This window comes from Alosa sapidissima, chromosome 23 (assembly GCF_018492685.1).
Source record: "Alosa sapidissima isolate fAloSap1 chromosome 23, fAloSap1.pri, whole genome shotgun sequence".
Taxonomy (NCBI): domain Eukaryota; kingdom Metazoa; phylum Chordata; class Actinopteri; order Clupeiformes; family Clupeidae; genus Alosa; species Alosa sapidissima.
In genome coordinates, this window is record NC_055979.1 from 2210071 (window position 1) to 2227049 (window position 16979).

Consider the following 16979-nt stretch of genomic DNA (forward strand, 5'->3'; position numbering starts at 1 on the left):
AGACCAGGACTTGCTTGTCATTTCAGGGTCACTTTCCTGTTCAGAGAAATGGCAGCGGATTGGAAGGGAGGGATCACTGTATCCACCTAGTATTTACACTGAGGAAGGCCAATGACCTCCACCAATCTATATTTACAACATTTAATGATTTTTTTTCCTGGCTGAATGTTGCCAGTGACAGGTATATGTGATTTCCTGCCATAAATGTCCTAATGATGACATGTTAAGCCTTTATCAGAGGCAGTGCCTTAATTTTTAACCAGCTTGTGGATTTGACACCAAGCAAAGAGTAGAGTTTGGGTGGCAGTAGAGCAGTCATCTTCTCTTTGAACGCTAGTTGCTGTGCAACAGGTAATACAACAAAAAAGAAGGGGAAAAAAGAAGGAAAACAATACTTGTCACATGAATGGTGTGAGTAAGTGTTAATGTAATTATCATAACTGCTTAATGGTTGTACTACTGCCAGTACTATTTACATCTGTAGACAATTTGTGTCAGACATTTATTTTTGCCATCTTTAATGCTTTTTATGTGATGTTGAACAAATGTAGTTTAAGCTTAACATATGTACCACATAAGACCACTCTACAAAATGTGTTTACTACTGATATTAGACATTGTAGTACATGTAGTTCAGGCTGTATAGGAGTACTATAGAGAGAGGTATGTAGCCAGGTGAAACAAGAGATATGATATAGCCGACATGACAATAACAAACAGTACAGTACATGGCAAATCTACTTTCATCGGCATATCTTAAGTTGTTGTTGTTTTGTTTAACAACATAACACAGCAAGGGTGACTGTGACACAAAGTGTGACCTCTAATGTGACTTACATGTAGTGCACCTAATTCTGTCACTAATATTTTAAGAGGATACACCAAAGGGAATGGCCAGCATACTCATTTTCCCTCAGATGTTGATCTTGTTATGTTATGCACCTAATGTGATATCAATTATGTTCTGCCTAATACAATTTGACTAATTTTGTTCTTGATACCTAGTCTGCAAGGTAATTAATGCAGTAGTATATATAGCATATTAAAAACACATCAACTCTGCTCCTGCCTAGTTCATGCAACTATGGTATGTGTGCTTTTGTGTTTTTAGTGTCATCTCAGTTCACACAATACAATACTGCGCAGAGATGAGACATATGGAGGCGTTTCAAACCGCCAAACCACCATTAGTCTGGTTAAACATTGACTCATGAATTCCCACCACCCTCTGTCAGGCAAGAGAAAAGATGGCTGCTATTGTTGATAGTTTTTTTCTCTAAGCCTTTTTCCCTTCCCTCCAGCCCCTGGCCACCCCCACGAGGAGCGAGTAATAATGAAGAGCGCATGGCCGTTTGGGGCGCAGTGCCGCCCTCCGTCCTCCTCCGTCATTATCGTATTGCGCAGAGACACGCAGCCCCCAGATCTCACCCCTCGCCACAGCCCACCTATTTCTCACACCTAACGTGATTAACAGGGTCCTGCTTTAGAGGCGTGTGAAGCACTTAATGAGCTGGCCTTGGAACTAAGTGTGTCTGCTGAGGAGCGCAACTGGGGGATTTTTTTTTTATCTGGGAAGGATGTTTGTTGTTATTGGTTTATTTATTTATTTGTTTATTTATTTGTTTGTCCTTATTAGTGTGATTTTGCTTTTGTTTGTTGTGCTATTACATGTCAAAAAATACTTTTTTGTTTGGACATCAATGTCATCCTCTGCACATTGAGAATATTTTCACACACATATTTACAGATATACACACATGCAATAACACAAACACACACACACACACACACACACTTGTATATACAAACCATGCTCTCATTAAAAGGGCATGCAAGTCATCTTGCTGTCATCTCACCTGTACTCTTTTCCCATGGTGTACCTACACTATTCCTTTGTCCCCTTGGTGTCCTCAGTCTGCTAGTCAGCCCACTTGTCAGGACTCCGCCTCAGAGGTCACTCCCCACATAGTTTTGATTTGGCATGTCAGAGTGAATGGATCACTTCCTGAGACACTGGGAAATTGAGGCTATTATTTTGCATAACACACTGAAGGACATTTCAATTTATCTGCAGATAACGCATGTGCTGAATATTGCGAGTAGGTGGGGATATGAAATAAGGGTCCAACTGCTTCCTACTGCTTGACTTTCCGATATATACGTTTTTCTTTTCAGAATCATAAAAAAGAAACACTCACTGTGTAGTTTGAGCTACATTGTGATTTTTCAAATATTAAAGATAAGTGTTTTTGTATTGTGATGGCTATCACAAATATTCTCCAGATGGATCTGACATATATAGTATATAAATTGTAATATATGTTTGTTTTATTTTCCACAATTATTATACTATATCTTTTGTTATTTCATTGTTACTGTGTAATCTCGGCTTCACTGAAAATGAGGACTACCCTCAATGAACCTCCGAGAATAAATAAAGATTGAATGAATGAATGAATGAATGATATATATATAGTAATACATATATATGCTTCTTCCGGGCCTTATCCTCAGGAACTAATGTCAACAAACATTTGTGAGATGTTAACTATTTAAGAAGCCTCCAAAGATACTATCTTATAATTGCTGCAACTAACTCTGCATGTGTGCCACAGTGAAATGAGGTAGGATTCATGTGTGTGTGTGATATGTGTGTGTGTCAGAGAGAGAGAGAGAGAGAGAGAGAGAGAGAGAGAGAGAGAGAGAGCATGCACATGCTACACTCCCCATGGGTGAAGCAGTGTTCAGTGTGTGTCACAGTTAAAGTGTTTAGCTGAAGACAGTGTCATATTTAATACAGCCTTTGTTGACAGTTTACATGGTTAATTGAGGAGAGAGCTCCTCTTTGAGCGTGCTATTTTCACCTGACCACAGTTCTTTGTTGTCTTTTTAACTACACAGATTGAAAATATTTAAATATTTTCAGTGTAGAAGTGTCAAAAAATTAGAAGTTTAAGAACACTTTGACTCATGCACTTTCATGAGCAACTGAAAAGTCGTTAAGGTATAAATAGTAGTCTAAAATGTTGAAGTTTTCAAAGAGACAGCGTTGACAATGTATCGGGCATGGACCAAGTTAGAGAAAACCTGTCTCAAGCTCTCTGTCTTCTCAGCTATGACAGGGCATTACAGCTTGAGGTAGTTAGAAAAATTACCTTATTAGGAGATATGTGTGAGTGATTTTCTCTCTAAGGACATCTGTAACAGCCTTTGGGCCCTATCTTGGTGATCTGAGACGCCTGGTCAGAGGCACAAAGTTTAAAGACATTTAAGGCATGTCCAGTCCACATTCGCTAATTTAATTTAATGGCGTGATTTTGAGATCAAATGCTGGGGTTGCTCTTGTGTATCTTAATCAGTCGTGGGTGTCTTTTGGGTGTAACATCCTTTAAACCAATGAGAATGACATCTGTCATTCCCTTTAAGAGTCAGCAGCGCAACATCAAACAGCCCGTCGGTATTTTGACAGTCAACGCATCTGAAGAAATCTGCTTGCACAATCCACTAGTAAGCTACTTGCTTAACTAAAACCTGTGTGTGACTAACAGAGTATAACCTACAGTACATGCCTTCTGCACTCGCCTATTATTTGAACTCATAGGCAAAGTGAAACTAACTTCACTGTGGTCTCATAGTCAACGACAAAACAGTTCTACACAGTTATTTACTTCACTATTGACTGACAAGGTGTTACAATCGAACACGTAGCCTGAAAAAAGCTACACTTACCCACACATGTTTGAATGACTGAATAAAAATCCTAAGGATATTTATCCTGCAGAGGAGTTGTTTGGGACTGGTTGCTAAGGGCTGCTTACAACTTGTGACAGTGTGTCTTCCTCTGTGCTTTATATGCGCCTTTCACTATAGACAAGGTTTTTCTTGGTCAGTGGTCTAATGATTTTTAGAGGGTGTGACATAGAAGACAGCGGTTTTTGGATCATGCACCAGACCAGACCTTATGTCATTAATTGCCACACCCTGGATGTAAGGTTTAATAAAAGTGGAGCGCGTGGTGAAAAAATCATCACCGACGGGGTCTACGATATGAATATGACTTGTGTCGCGCTTCGCACCACGCTGCGCTTGATGCACGATAGGGCCCTTTGTTTTAATTTGAAACTTTTCATTTATTAATATTGATGGTAAGTATGGACAGTAGTTGGCAGCAAAAGCATAATAACTTTCTAACATATGGCCAAGTTGAACCTATCCCATTTGGAATTAATATGATCTGCATGTTGCCATCCCCATGTGTATTCTGCAATCCCAGCAGACCGAATCACGTGCCATGAGCAACTGCAAGCTCTATCCCGCTACATTGACCCCTGAGCATCTGCAACTGCTAGCTCTATCCCGCTGCATTGACCCCGAGCATCTGCAACTGCAAGCTCTATTCCCCTGCACTGACCCTGAGCATTTGCAACTGCAAGCTCTATTCCCCTGCATTGACCCTGAGCATTTGCAACTGCAAGCTCTATTCCCCTGAATGCCACAATCTGTCTGATCAGGCTCTCTAAACTCTTGACTGTCTTCTTTCTCCCATTAGATTGTGTCCTGCGTGGTCCTGGTCATGGGTCCTATGTACTAAAAACACTTTTTGGGGTGTATGACGGGATCCTGCATGACTCCTGCCTGCACAATTGACTCTTGCACGATCCCATAAAACACTTCAGGACCCTGGTCAGAGACCTCACCAAACACGCTTTTCTATCACATTTCTTAATGCAAATTTCGGATTGTGAACTAGTAAAACAGTCTTTGAAAAAATACCTTACTGAATTCCCCTGCATGTCCATCTGTTTCTGTTTACTGCAATCTTCAGAGAAATATCACTTGTGTAGAATAACTAATGTCAGTTACTGACAGCAGTATATTTAGCGGCCTGCTTAAATATACACTTAAACAGGACTTTGAACAGATGGGCTTTATCCAAAGCAATTTAATATAGAGCAAAGGCAAAACATTTTTAAACTTTTCTAGGAAAGAGAGAGAAGATTTGCTCCTTTAGCAGAAACTACACTGTGCCAAAAAAGGTTCTCCCTTTCCGGACATGGTTTAACTCTGTGTTCCTTGAACAAACAACATCGACTGCTGCCAAAAAGGCTCTCTGAAGGAAAAGAGCAATAGTTCAATAGTTAATGATTGAGATGCAGGCCCTAGCATTTACTCTGTTGCTGATAGTGGTTGTGGATGTCTTACTACAACACTTGGTGTAGACTTCTGAACGACAAAACCCCATTTTGTCTTCTGCAGTACTGTACCTGGGTATGAGAACCTCTGAGAAGCACCTATAGGACCTCTACTCCATAAATATGTCCTTGCCTTTTAATGAAAGTAATACCAGTCTACTTGGATTCTGAGCATACTGTAAGATCATCTTAATTGATGCATTATGGAGATTAACATGGCATCCATCTTGTCTTTATCAAATAAAAGTATTTGCATTCAAAGGACTAATGCCACGTGGTACAAGAGGAATGACTAGTACCAAATATTGACAGCAAATGATGATTTAAAGAAAGTTTGTTTGTTTTCTTTCCCTGCTGGACAATTGTCTTTTGTTTAAAGTCATCAATGTCCATATTGTCATGTCAAGATTGCACACACACCCATCTGCGTACACTGGGAGAGACAAGGCCCTAATATGGGGTTAGTGACAGACTGTGCTAGCTGACCCCTTCAGATGGCTTTTTAATTTGTTCACACTGTGCCTTGATGTCCCCTTCTCATCCCCTCCTGTCTTATCACAGCACAGGAGACCTCAACAAGGGAGGGCCTTCTGGAAAATTCTGGTTTCAAGGTCACTTTGATTTGTAGTAGAAGTTTCTCTCTTCCTTTTTCTCTCCTATCATCACTTGGTCTCTCTCTTTCTGTCCTCCTGACTTGACCCTTATAGCTAGAAGTCACAGTGAGAGTGCTGTGTCCAGGCTTATGTATTGTCTGCGAGTTTGTGCGTGTGTGTGTGTGTGTGTGTGTGTGTGTGTGTGTGTGTGTGTGTGTGTGTGTGTGTGTGTCTAAGTGTGTTTGCATGCGTTTATATGTGTGTGTGTGTGTGTGTGTGTGTGTGTGTGTGTGTGTGTGTGTGTGTGTGTGTGTCTGTGCATGTACGCGCTTGTGTGTGCACAGAATTTCTCGCCTGGTGCTGCCACAGCAGCCCTGAATTAATCAAGTGAGGAGCAGAGGTGAGAGTGCCCCACGGGGCTGGACTGGCGGAGAACAAATGTTGTCTTGCATCTGCAAAAACCAGCAGGATGGCAAACGCCGAGCACCAGAGAGGACTTATCTCCACTGACCACAGCCTGTGACTCAGCACTGGGCATGTGTCCTAACAAACAGGAAATATAACATGAATTAGACTTGATGAGAGACGGACACAGACAGATAGAGACTCAAAGACAGCTGTTTTATACTTGGAGATACAGCAAGAGTGACAAATGGATAAACAGAGGGGAGACAGATGGATAAAAATTGAAAAAAAAAAATAACACACAAACACACACACACACACACACACACACACTGAAAAACATACATTCAAACACCTGATGCATGCAAACACAGAGCGCCATTGCTAAACACTCCGACACCATGAGCACAATATCAGGTATATAGGAATAGTGGACTGTGCGTTTCCATGGTGACCCTGAACCTCTCTTTTATACACACACACGCCTGATTCATTGTGTAAATGGCTGAAATGCCAATCTGAAGTGGTAAACATTGAGAGTAAAATGTCCCGGAATAACAACCTGCCATTTTGATGAAATTGTGGCGCCGTCTCATCCTCGTCTTGGACACGGATATCGGCCATCTTGGGGAGAGTGGCAGTGCTCGTCCGGAGGTTCTGCAGGCAACATGGCTTGTTAAATACCTTAATGCATTGTTTGTGGGGGTCAGAACTGCCTTGGAGACCCTGTGTGGTATTTTGTCAAATGTGTTCTGTCAAACACAAATAAGTCTAGGCACCACAGCACAGCAGAGGAGAGAATCAGGGTGGATGAAGGGAGAGAGAGAGAGAGATGGGAGTGAGAGAAAGAGACAAGTAAGAGAGAAGAGAAATGGAGTGAGAAACAGAGAAGAGAGAGAGAGTGTTAAAAACAGGAGGGACACGTTATCTCTGTTAGTGGCAGGAGGGAAGCATGCTGGAGACATTTCTCTGAAGTAATGGCTTTGTCAGTTATGCCATTGAGTCTGACTGTGTGAGACAGTGGAGCAGGGATAACAGCACTGGCCACTTTATCATTACAATTCAGCACCGCTGACCTCAATATGAGAACCCAGCGTGACACACACACACACAACTGAATTCACACCGGACCCCAACTTCGACACTTCACACAGCGCCAAGAAGATTAAAAGAAGAGAGAGAGAAAGGTGGATAGGGGAGAGAGAGGTGGAAGGAAGTGAGTGGTTGCTTTGGTATAGAAAAATAGCAGTAAAAACATGAATGGGAAAAGCTAACCAGGCTCCATGAAGTGAACATATGATAACTTTCTGTTTGCAGCTAAACACCAGTCAGATTCCCTGGTACCATGGTGCAGTTGAAACATGGATATTTATGACATATATGACATATTTTAGGCACAAAAATATCACACAAGCTTCACCAAAATGCCTCACACACTAAATACACCATAGCAACAGTGAACATTGAACGCGTTCTAACAAAAAATAACAACATTCTGTATACAGTCTCTACCTATTTGGGGTTTAATAGCCAATGCATCTTTTATATTCCCTTCTATCGACCACATTGCTTCCAAGCTTTTACTATTTCTCTAGAAAGCCTGGAGACAGAGGGAGAAAAACAGGACCTAAAGTAGGTTAGGCCATCCGTCTTCACCTGACAAAGTCATCCAGGGCTGGTGCCCAGTGATAGCACATCTCTTCGTCTCTTCACATTACAGCTGTCTCAGCCTGATAGAGCAAAATAAAATCACTGTAATAAACCATATTTATGCATCAGCCACATAAATAAATTTGAAGAAATTTAATAGCTGAATAGCTGTGCTACATACCAGGGGTTCTACGCTTTAGCTCAGAAACAGAGTAGGTTGCAAATGGGAAATTAATCATTCTTTTCTCTTTTTTTAAATCTAAATGTGTTGACATGACACCTTTTTTTAGTTTATCAAGGGCAGCATGTCCCTGGGTTTTCTAGCAGGGGTGAGTTGCCCTGTGAATTGAACTTAAAGCAGCATTTACAGATGTCGGAGAGACTGAGCGGGTGGGACACATGAACACCCAAGGTGTTCGACGAATGTGCAAACCGAGGGGGAAAAAATGCAAGGAAACTTCAGAGGGGAGAAATTCAGCATTTTATTTCACCTCATTTAGCCTCCCTTGACTTTCTTCACAGTGTAAATCCGTGGACCTCAATCAAGCATATACAAACACCTTCCATGGCACATTTCTTATAAGGTGTCACATACAGTGTACCCGTTATACAGTATGCCTTTTTAGAGTGTGGCACATGCCCCAAGTATAGTACACAGTGCTTCTGTCCCTTGAGGATACAAATCATGCCACTATCAACACTATTTGAAGAATCATCTTGGTGGGTTCGTAATGTTTATCTGGGATGTTAGCTAGGTTATCCTTAATCTTTGCTAATGAATACAAGGCAGATATTTGTAAATCCCTCAGGAAATCACAAACAGATCAGGAGTTACAATCTAACAACATGAAATGGACTTCTGAACATCTCCAGGTCTTTCTGCACTTGGTTTGATAGCTGTTCTTATATTAGATGTGCACATTTTAATCAATGCCTGAAGCACATTCATGTATTTCGTTCCACCCCCTCTTATATTTATACGTGATTTTAATCTCTCATCTATAATAGATGTTGAGGGCAAGGACTTCGGCCACAAGGTTGGGAGATAAAAGAGTCAAGGCTTCCTTTAAACCTGCCTTGGCCTGGTATGAAAAAAGACATTTGGGGGAGCATCAAAGGGGTACAGTATCTTATTTACTATATTGGTGTTTCAGCCTTACCTGAGAAGTGAAAACTTCAAAGTTTGGAGATTAACATTTAAAAGATGACTGGGAAGGATCAAACGCATCCTACTGAAGTCATGTCATAAACTGCTGAATCAGGGAAAATAAAAGTGCATATTGCTCAATTATGATCAATAATGGAATGTGATATGGAATGCATCAAGCAACATATTCACATATCCTCCCAGCACTGTGCATTGGTCCCTCCAAAAACATAGTGGGAAAGCAAAACAGGAGTTAGAAAGTTTACTTTTTGGCTGAGAGTTATTGCTGGGCACTTGCTCAAAGTTTAGAGAATCAATAAAGTTTGACTCAAAACTATGGCCATGCTTTAGGCAACCCAATCGAAATGACGACGGGGTTATAAAGGTGGCTGATTCAACCATCTGCATGGATCTGCCAAAATATTCTGTTAACTCTATCCATCTCTCTCTCTCTGCCCCTTTCTCTCTCTCTCTCTCTCTCTCTCTCAGATTTCACCCTCAAGGTCAGAGTTCCATATTCATGCCAGGGGCTGTGTGTGTGAAGCACAGTGCTACTGCGCTTCTCTTAGAGAGTCCTTCAGCCCGCACGCAGGAAATATAGAAATCATCATTTAGCAAATACAAACCACTCCCCTCCCTACAGGACATTTACACCACCCGCCTCACCACCACCCGCCTCACCCTCAAAGCACTAATGATTGTCAAGGACACAACCCACCCTGCACACGAACTGTTCAGCCTCCTGCCCTCTGGAAAGAGGTACAGGAGCCTCCGCTCCCGCACCACCAGACTTGCAAGTAGCTTCATCCACCAAGCAATCAGGATGCTGAACACTCTACCCACTCTCCCATCACTGACAGCCCCCCCACCCACCAGCCAGCCAGGAACCTAGGACCATAGGATCCTGTCTACCCTAACCCCACCCCCCCCCCCCCCCCCAGGACCGCCCTGTGGAACTGCACTGTGACTGCGCAGCCTAACGTGTTGCTGCTTCATATCAAGCCTGATATACTTGAAATGACTGCATATCAATGTAAATATACAGTACACACAAGCACAAGTTTAAACTTCATGTAAATGTTATCAATGTTATTTATCACTCTGCCACAATGCTGCTGCTACTACTACTCACAGAAGGTTACGCTAGGACTATGTAAATATACAACACAACTACCTCTATTTTTTGATATATGTTCTATATTTCTATATTTTGATATATGTTCTATATTTCAGTCTTGCCTTTTAATGTCTGTATGTGGTATGTCTGTATATTTTTATTTTTTATTGTCTATGGCTATGTCTATGTCTAAAGTATGTCTATGTCTGTATTTAAAGTATGTCTATGTCTGCATTGGAAAGTAAGAAACGAAATTTCAATTCTTTGTATGTATACCAGTGCATGTAAAGAAATTGACAATAAAGCTGACTTGACTTGACTTGACAAATCTTCACATTAGTTGCCGCTTCAGCCACGAATGATGACAAATCATAGCAGTGTCGTCCTTCAGCTCTGCTGCACTAAAACCCCCGTCGGATGAATTATTTATATAGCACATCCTGGGGCGAACTCCGCGCACCGCAGTGCCTTACAAATGTACGCGTGCAACGCCATACAGACATGTGCATGTGTGTGATACTGACCTGATTCAGATGATCAATCGCCCATCCTCTGGACTCTCCTGACCGTGTCGTCCTCTTTACACGGTGCAAGGCTATGATTACCCTAAACTAAGGTGACAACAAACTCTTAAAGACAATTTAATTTCATTTTGGCACATCCATCTTTTATATACCTGTTTTGCATGAACCTGCTTCGTTTTGTTTATTTGTTAGATTTACCCCATCCCCTCCACACACACACACACACAGACACACACACACACCTGCATTACTATACCATTGGATCACGTCAGAGTGAGGTACAGGGGAAATGAATATCCCTTTCTTGATAAGGTCACTTTTTCATCCTACATTTGCCAAAGGTGTGTGCAAGGGCAAGTATTCTGGGCTCATCGTTTGTCTTCCTCTGCCGACTAATGAAACCATGCATGTGAGAAAAATAATTCCCAAGCGTTCATACTCTGAGAATAAAAATTCCATAAAAATATAATTTGCCATGAAAATTATCTGTGACATTATTCTGTATTTTATATAGTACTTTTGATTATTGTTATTATTGTACTGCTGGTGTATATCTGAGTTCCTGTGCAGCAATTTTGGCTAGAGAAGGCCTGCCTGTCCTTGGCCTGCCGGTGTCAGATGGAGCCTGCTGGACTAAATTAAATGCTTCACTTGTCGTAGAACAGCAGCTGTCTGCTACAGTTGCAGCTGATCGTTAATGCTCCACACGAATGCCAAAAATGGAAAAATACTGACTTGACAAACGCTGGTGCTGTTTGACACTGTTGTGCAGTGCTTTTGAAGTTCCGACTATCTGTCAGGGGAGAGGGGGGCACCTCTGAAGTGATTTTTACCGTGAACTGCAAAGTGAAATTGAGGAACAATGCGTTATGGAAGCATTTTGGATGTGTGCCTCTTTGAACTTTCCATCTCAAAAGATATTGCTGATATTGCAGTGTCTCCCTTTATCTCCCAAGTGTGTGTGTGTTTGTGCAGGTGTGTGTGTGTGTGTGTGTGTGTGTGTGTGTGTGTGTGCGCGCACATACAAGAGTGTGTGGGTCTACTGCATGTTTGTTAGTTGTTCTTCAAACAGATATTTATTTTTGTTGATATTTTAGCTCAATTCGGAGTATCTATTTTGTCTCAAATCACTAAGGGACAACAGAAACTGCTGCTCTCTCTCACTTAGATATCGTCTCTCTCTCTCTCTCTCTCTCTCTCTCTCTCTCTCTCTCTCTCTCTCTCTCTCTCTCTCTCTCTCTCTCTCCATTGTTTCCCATAGCTGTTGTCAGGCCAAAGCTGAAAGTAAGCAGAGTGGAATAAAAGAGTGCTCCTTTGTCTAACTTTGAAGGGGTGATGAATATATAACTGAATAAGAGAAAAGAGATTTTTAAAAATATGAAGGACCCTCAAACACACACACACACACACACACACACACACACACACACACACACACACACACACACACACACAGAGTGAGACACAAGGCGTCCTTCCTTTCTGCTTTAGTTCTGTGGCAGCACTGCAGGCACCTCCGTTCACCAGACTCATGATTTGAGTGTGAGGAAACAGGACCTGACAATCAGCACAAAGCTAACCCATATCACACACACACACACACACACACACACACACACACACACACACACACACACACACACACACACACACACACATACACACACAGTTCTGGGCCTCAGACTAGTTCTTTGGCTCAGGCTGACTTGAAAAGATGACAATTCTTTGGCTGGGTCTATCTTTGAACTGCCTTTGTGAAATGACAACATTAGCCCGCTGGTGAAGACAAGTCACTTTGTCTGAGACAACCAGAACCTTTCTAAGAGTGTGAGAGTGCAAATGTGTTGTCTTGGAGCGCACGTGCACACACACACACACACACACACACACACACACACACACACACTCCTCTGTTCTCCTCAACACTCAGTCCTCTGGCCCCTCCTTTCCCCCTCTCTCTCTCTCTCTCTCTCTCTCTCTCTCTCTCTCTCTCTCTCTCTCTCTCTCTCTCTCTCTCTCCTTCCATCATTAAGTTCAATTCCATTTGCCAGTGACAGTTTTGGGGGAAACACATATACATTCATGAGCCTGAGCCCACATAATATTGCAGGCAGTTTCATTTAATTAGCTCTTTGTCCAGGACTTGGGGAGAACTAGCCGATAGCAGCTTTGTTATTCGCCGGTGTTTTCATGCCCAGGCCTTGGAGACTAATTAATTAAGTGTGTGCCCCCTCCTTTTTTACCTTCCACAATTTGATTGCAGTTTCAAGACTTTCAAAAGGGAAACGATATGGTTTATTTACCAAGAGTGTGTGTGTGTGTGTGTGTGCGTGTAGGCTGCAGAGCCGGAGGAACTTTAACAAAAAAATATATAAATAAGAAATGCTTAAAAGATTATTGGAATTTTATTCTGCAGACCAACAGTAGGGCCACATTTGTTTATTAAGCAATAATGCTCTCATAAGATGTTTGCCCAAATGCAGTTTTGCTCACGTGTGTGTGTGTTTTCACATGTTTAGTGATAAGTTACATATGTTTACTTAAGTGTGCTTTTGTTTTGAAATCATGAGACTCTGTAGTACATGAGAATGTCATTAACAACAAACAGCCTGGCCATCCATGTCTAAACACAAAGTTATGTAATTGTCATTTCTGATGGAAATCTCACACTGACACACACACACACACACACACACACACACACACACACACACACACAAACACACACACACACACACACACACACAAACACACAGTATGTTCTTACCCACAGTAGCATTGGTGATGTGACAGTGTCTCTAGTCTAGCACAGTCTCCAGATTAAAGCATGACTAACCCCCACATCATTCTGTCTGTCTGGCCCTCTAGATGTATGTTTACAATGATTGTTCTTTGAATAATGCAAAGAACCGGCATGATTATGGCACGCTGTTGGCTGCGTGAAGGACAAGCCCGGAGACCCCACGTGTGCTGTTTGTTTTTCTCAGCCGGTTGTATTTGCTCATCTTGGTGGTGAGAGAGAGAGATGACGGGTGTTTACATACACTGGGCTCTTCAGAGATCATTTGCAGGCATTCTACTAGGCACCCAAAGGGGGATTTTCACTGTGACGAGATAGAGAACATAACATACCCCATGTGTGCTTGTGTCAGCGTGTGTGTGTGCCTGTGTGTGTGTGTTCATGTGCTTTTTGATGGCTCGGTTTCATAAGGAAAGCAGCACACAGTGCTCAAATCCAACTGAGCTGACACACTGTTAAAAGAAGATGGTATGATGATGCTTCTGGATGGTGGGATGACTCTGTTTCCCTGGACGAGTTGATAAATACTCTGATATGAATGTTAGGGCCTTATATTTGATAGGCCACTAGATAGTCCCACATTCCAGGGGTAAAGCAATTGCTTTTGGCTCAATAATTCTGTACTTTAGATGCCACAGTAATATCCGTTTGCTGATGGATCGCACACAGGAAATTTTTCAGCGGTGATTTTTCTGCCACCCCTACGTACGTGACATTCCACAAGTCAGCTTTATTTTCATTTCGTTATTTCATTATTTTTTAGTGGAGTTTGAATGACCATGAAATTAAATTTATGAGGGATAAGGTGTGGTAATAAAGTGAAGTGGAACTTTAAAATGACAGATAATGTGGAATAGATCGATAATATTAATTGGAGGCTTGGTCTCAGAATTGTACTCATGGCTTGCACAGTGGGAAAGAGAACAGGGAGAGAAAGAGAGAGAGAGAGCGAGAGAGAGAGAGAGAGAGAGAAAGACAAACAGAGTGAGAGAAACAGACAACATAAAATGAGAAAGAAAGCCCTACAACATTAGCATGACAAATGGCAAGAAAGGGCCATTTGTGTATCTCTAATCTGCTCATTCTCTCATTTTAGCTGAGATGGCGGGAAAAGAGAATCCTTCCCAAATCAAATCACAGTGGGAGTTTTTATATAAACACCATCCTTCATTTCATTGCATATGTTTTGTCTGTGTTCCTCTCCTCTTGGCTGCAGTCCTTGCCTCCATATGAAAAAGAAATGAAATTAAGGCCACTGGGAAAACTATGCATATTCCTCCTACATGCAGTCTATCAGATTCATGCAACCCTCAACTTACAAGAGCAAATATAAAGAGACGGCTGGCATACGAGCAGGTTGAAGGTGTGGGTTAACATAACAAAGGAACGACTAATCCAACCATGTTGCTCACAGGCCCTCAGGGAATGATGGCAATCTCTAGACTGTTTCAGTGGGCATGTACGCTAGCTGATCTGTACAGATCCATGCGCCTTTGCTCTATAAGGCAACAAAGTGCACTGTTAACCATCTCAATCACGTCTGCTCAAGGATATGCTTGTTTTGATTTTTCCTTACTATTCAGACACCCACCTTGCTAGCCCTCAGGGGACTGTGGAGCCAACATACAATATGTGCTCTGGGTATGACATAGGGGCTGACTTGTTTCCCTGTCTCTTCCTTATTCATGTTTATATCGATACCAATAAGAACATACTTATGTGTATCTGTGTGTGTCTGTGGTTGTGTGTGTGTGTGTGTGTGTGTGTTAAAGTTAATTTAACAATTTATAGCAACTTATGCTGATTTCACAAGATGGAATAATAACTTATATGTTTTAATGTGACATAGCATGTCTTACCTTGCTTTACGTAAAGTGTATAAATATGCTATCATAGTATAAAGCAGTACAGACTAATTATCAGATGTAATTGTAAAAAAATACATGTTTCGTCTTAAAAAGCACATTTTATGCATGCAATGAGCCTGTTCAGTAATACGAGTGCAATATTTGGTAAAATGGGTGCACAATTTAGTGAAACAAGCTCACAATTGACCGTTTGCAAAACCCCGCCCATCGAACTCAGATGAGCCAATGGCAGTCCAGTAGCTCCGTGCAGGCAGACATGGCCCGTCAACTTCACCTTACGGCTCCATAGAAATGTAATGGGAGCCTTGATATTTGTCCAGTTTTATGGGATTTTATAGTGATATGAGTTGACAAGTCAAGTCAAGTCAAGTTTATTTATATAGCACATTTCATACACAGAGGTCATTCAATGTGCTTTACACAAACAAAACCAAACAATAAATATAACCGCAAGCGGTGATTTACGGGGTCCGAGCAAAACGAACATGAGGTAGCATAGCTTTTTAGTTTTACATATGCTTTGATTGTTTGGGCCCAATTTTCAAAAGAAACGTGATCGGATTTCGGTTATCGGATTTCAGTTACCGGATTTCGGCTATCGGATTGGATCAAATCTTGAAAATGGCTTGTTCAAAGGGAAACAAGGATCCTGAAATTGGATTAGATCACATAATCTATTCTTGGTTTTGATCTGGATAAAACCTTCACTTTGTGTTGTTCAGAACTTTTGAGTTGGATTGGAATAAATTTGATGCATAAAATTAGGATTACCCTGTGCTGTAACGTTATAGTGTGCTAACCTCCACAACCCAACAGTAGTATTCTAGTGCACTAATCTCCACAACTCAATAGTATTCTAACAATACTCTATTCTACAGGACTATGCATTTGTCATGGATAAGATGAAGCGTCTGTTAATGGAAGGCAGTGTTTCCCACAGAATGGAATTGTATTTGTGGTGGTAGGTGAAGGGTGGTGGTAGGTGAAGGGGGGTGGGGGTGGGTTCTGTGTTGGAGTCAATAAGATGAACAACCTATAATTATGCAGTTATACTTGCCTTGCACGACAAGTCCTGTCAAGTAGCTGTAACGTTATAGTGTGCTAACCTCCACAACCCAACAGTATTCTTAACAGTATTCTATTCTAGTATGCTAACCTCCACAACCCAGCTGAAGGAACTGTAGGGGGCGATGTGGGTCGAGGTAGAGTGAGTGTGTGGCGAGCAGGCAGAGCCTCGGTCAGAAGGCTCAATGGTATGAAGTGATGACACGGAGATGGCAGGTTTCGGTGCAACACAAGTGAACTTTATTTGAGTTTCAATTCATCTGTTCTTTTGTTCTTTACTTGTATGTGTGCTGCATCAAAGAGGAAACAAACAGAAAATGGAGTAATCAGTGAAATGGGGTAAATCAGTACAGATCCCAACTCACAAACAAACCAATTGACATTTGAACAATAAACTGAAATCATATGGCTATATAAGGTACAACTAAACAATACTTGACATCCCAAGTCAACCAACATCACCTAATCATCTCTCACATTGGACTCCAACACACCAAACCAACAAACAAAGACCTTAACTATACACATGATGGCAGAGCTACTCTACAAACTGATAAACATCACAAAAGTCATAGTGAGGGTCATTAAAGTGATGACTTACGTTAACTCAAAGACGCA

At 41.6% G+C, this 16979-nt stretch overlaps 1 long non-coding RNA gene across 1 annotated transcript; it reads right to left on the reverse strand.

Moving 5' to 3' along the window:
• On the reverse strand, nucleotides 1–15579 carry LOC121698360. Its single transcript, XR_006026752.1, has 4 exons — nucleotides 15477–15579; nucleotides 12181–12185; nucleotides 1810–1813; nucleotides 1–13 (listed from the first exon to the last, which is right to left on the reverse strand). It is a non-coding gene; the product is annotated as an uncharacterized LOC121698360 (long non-coding RNA).
• Nucleotides 15580–16979: the final 1400 nt, after the last annotated feature.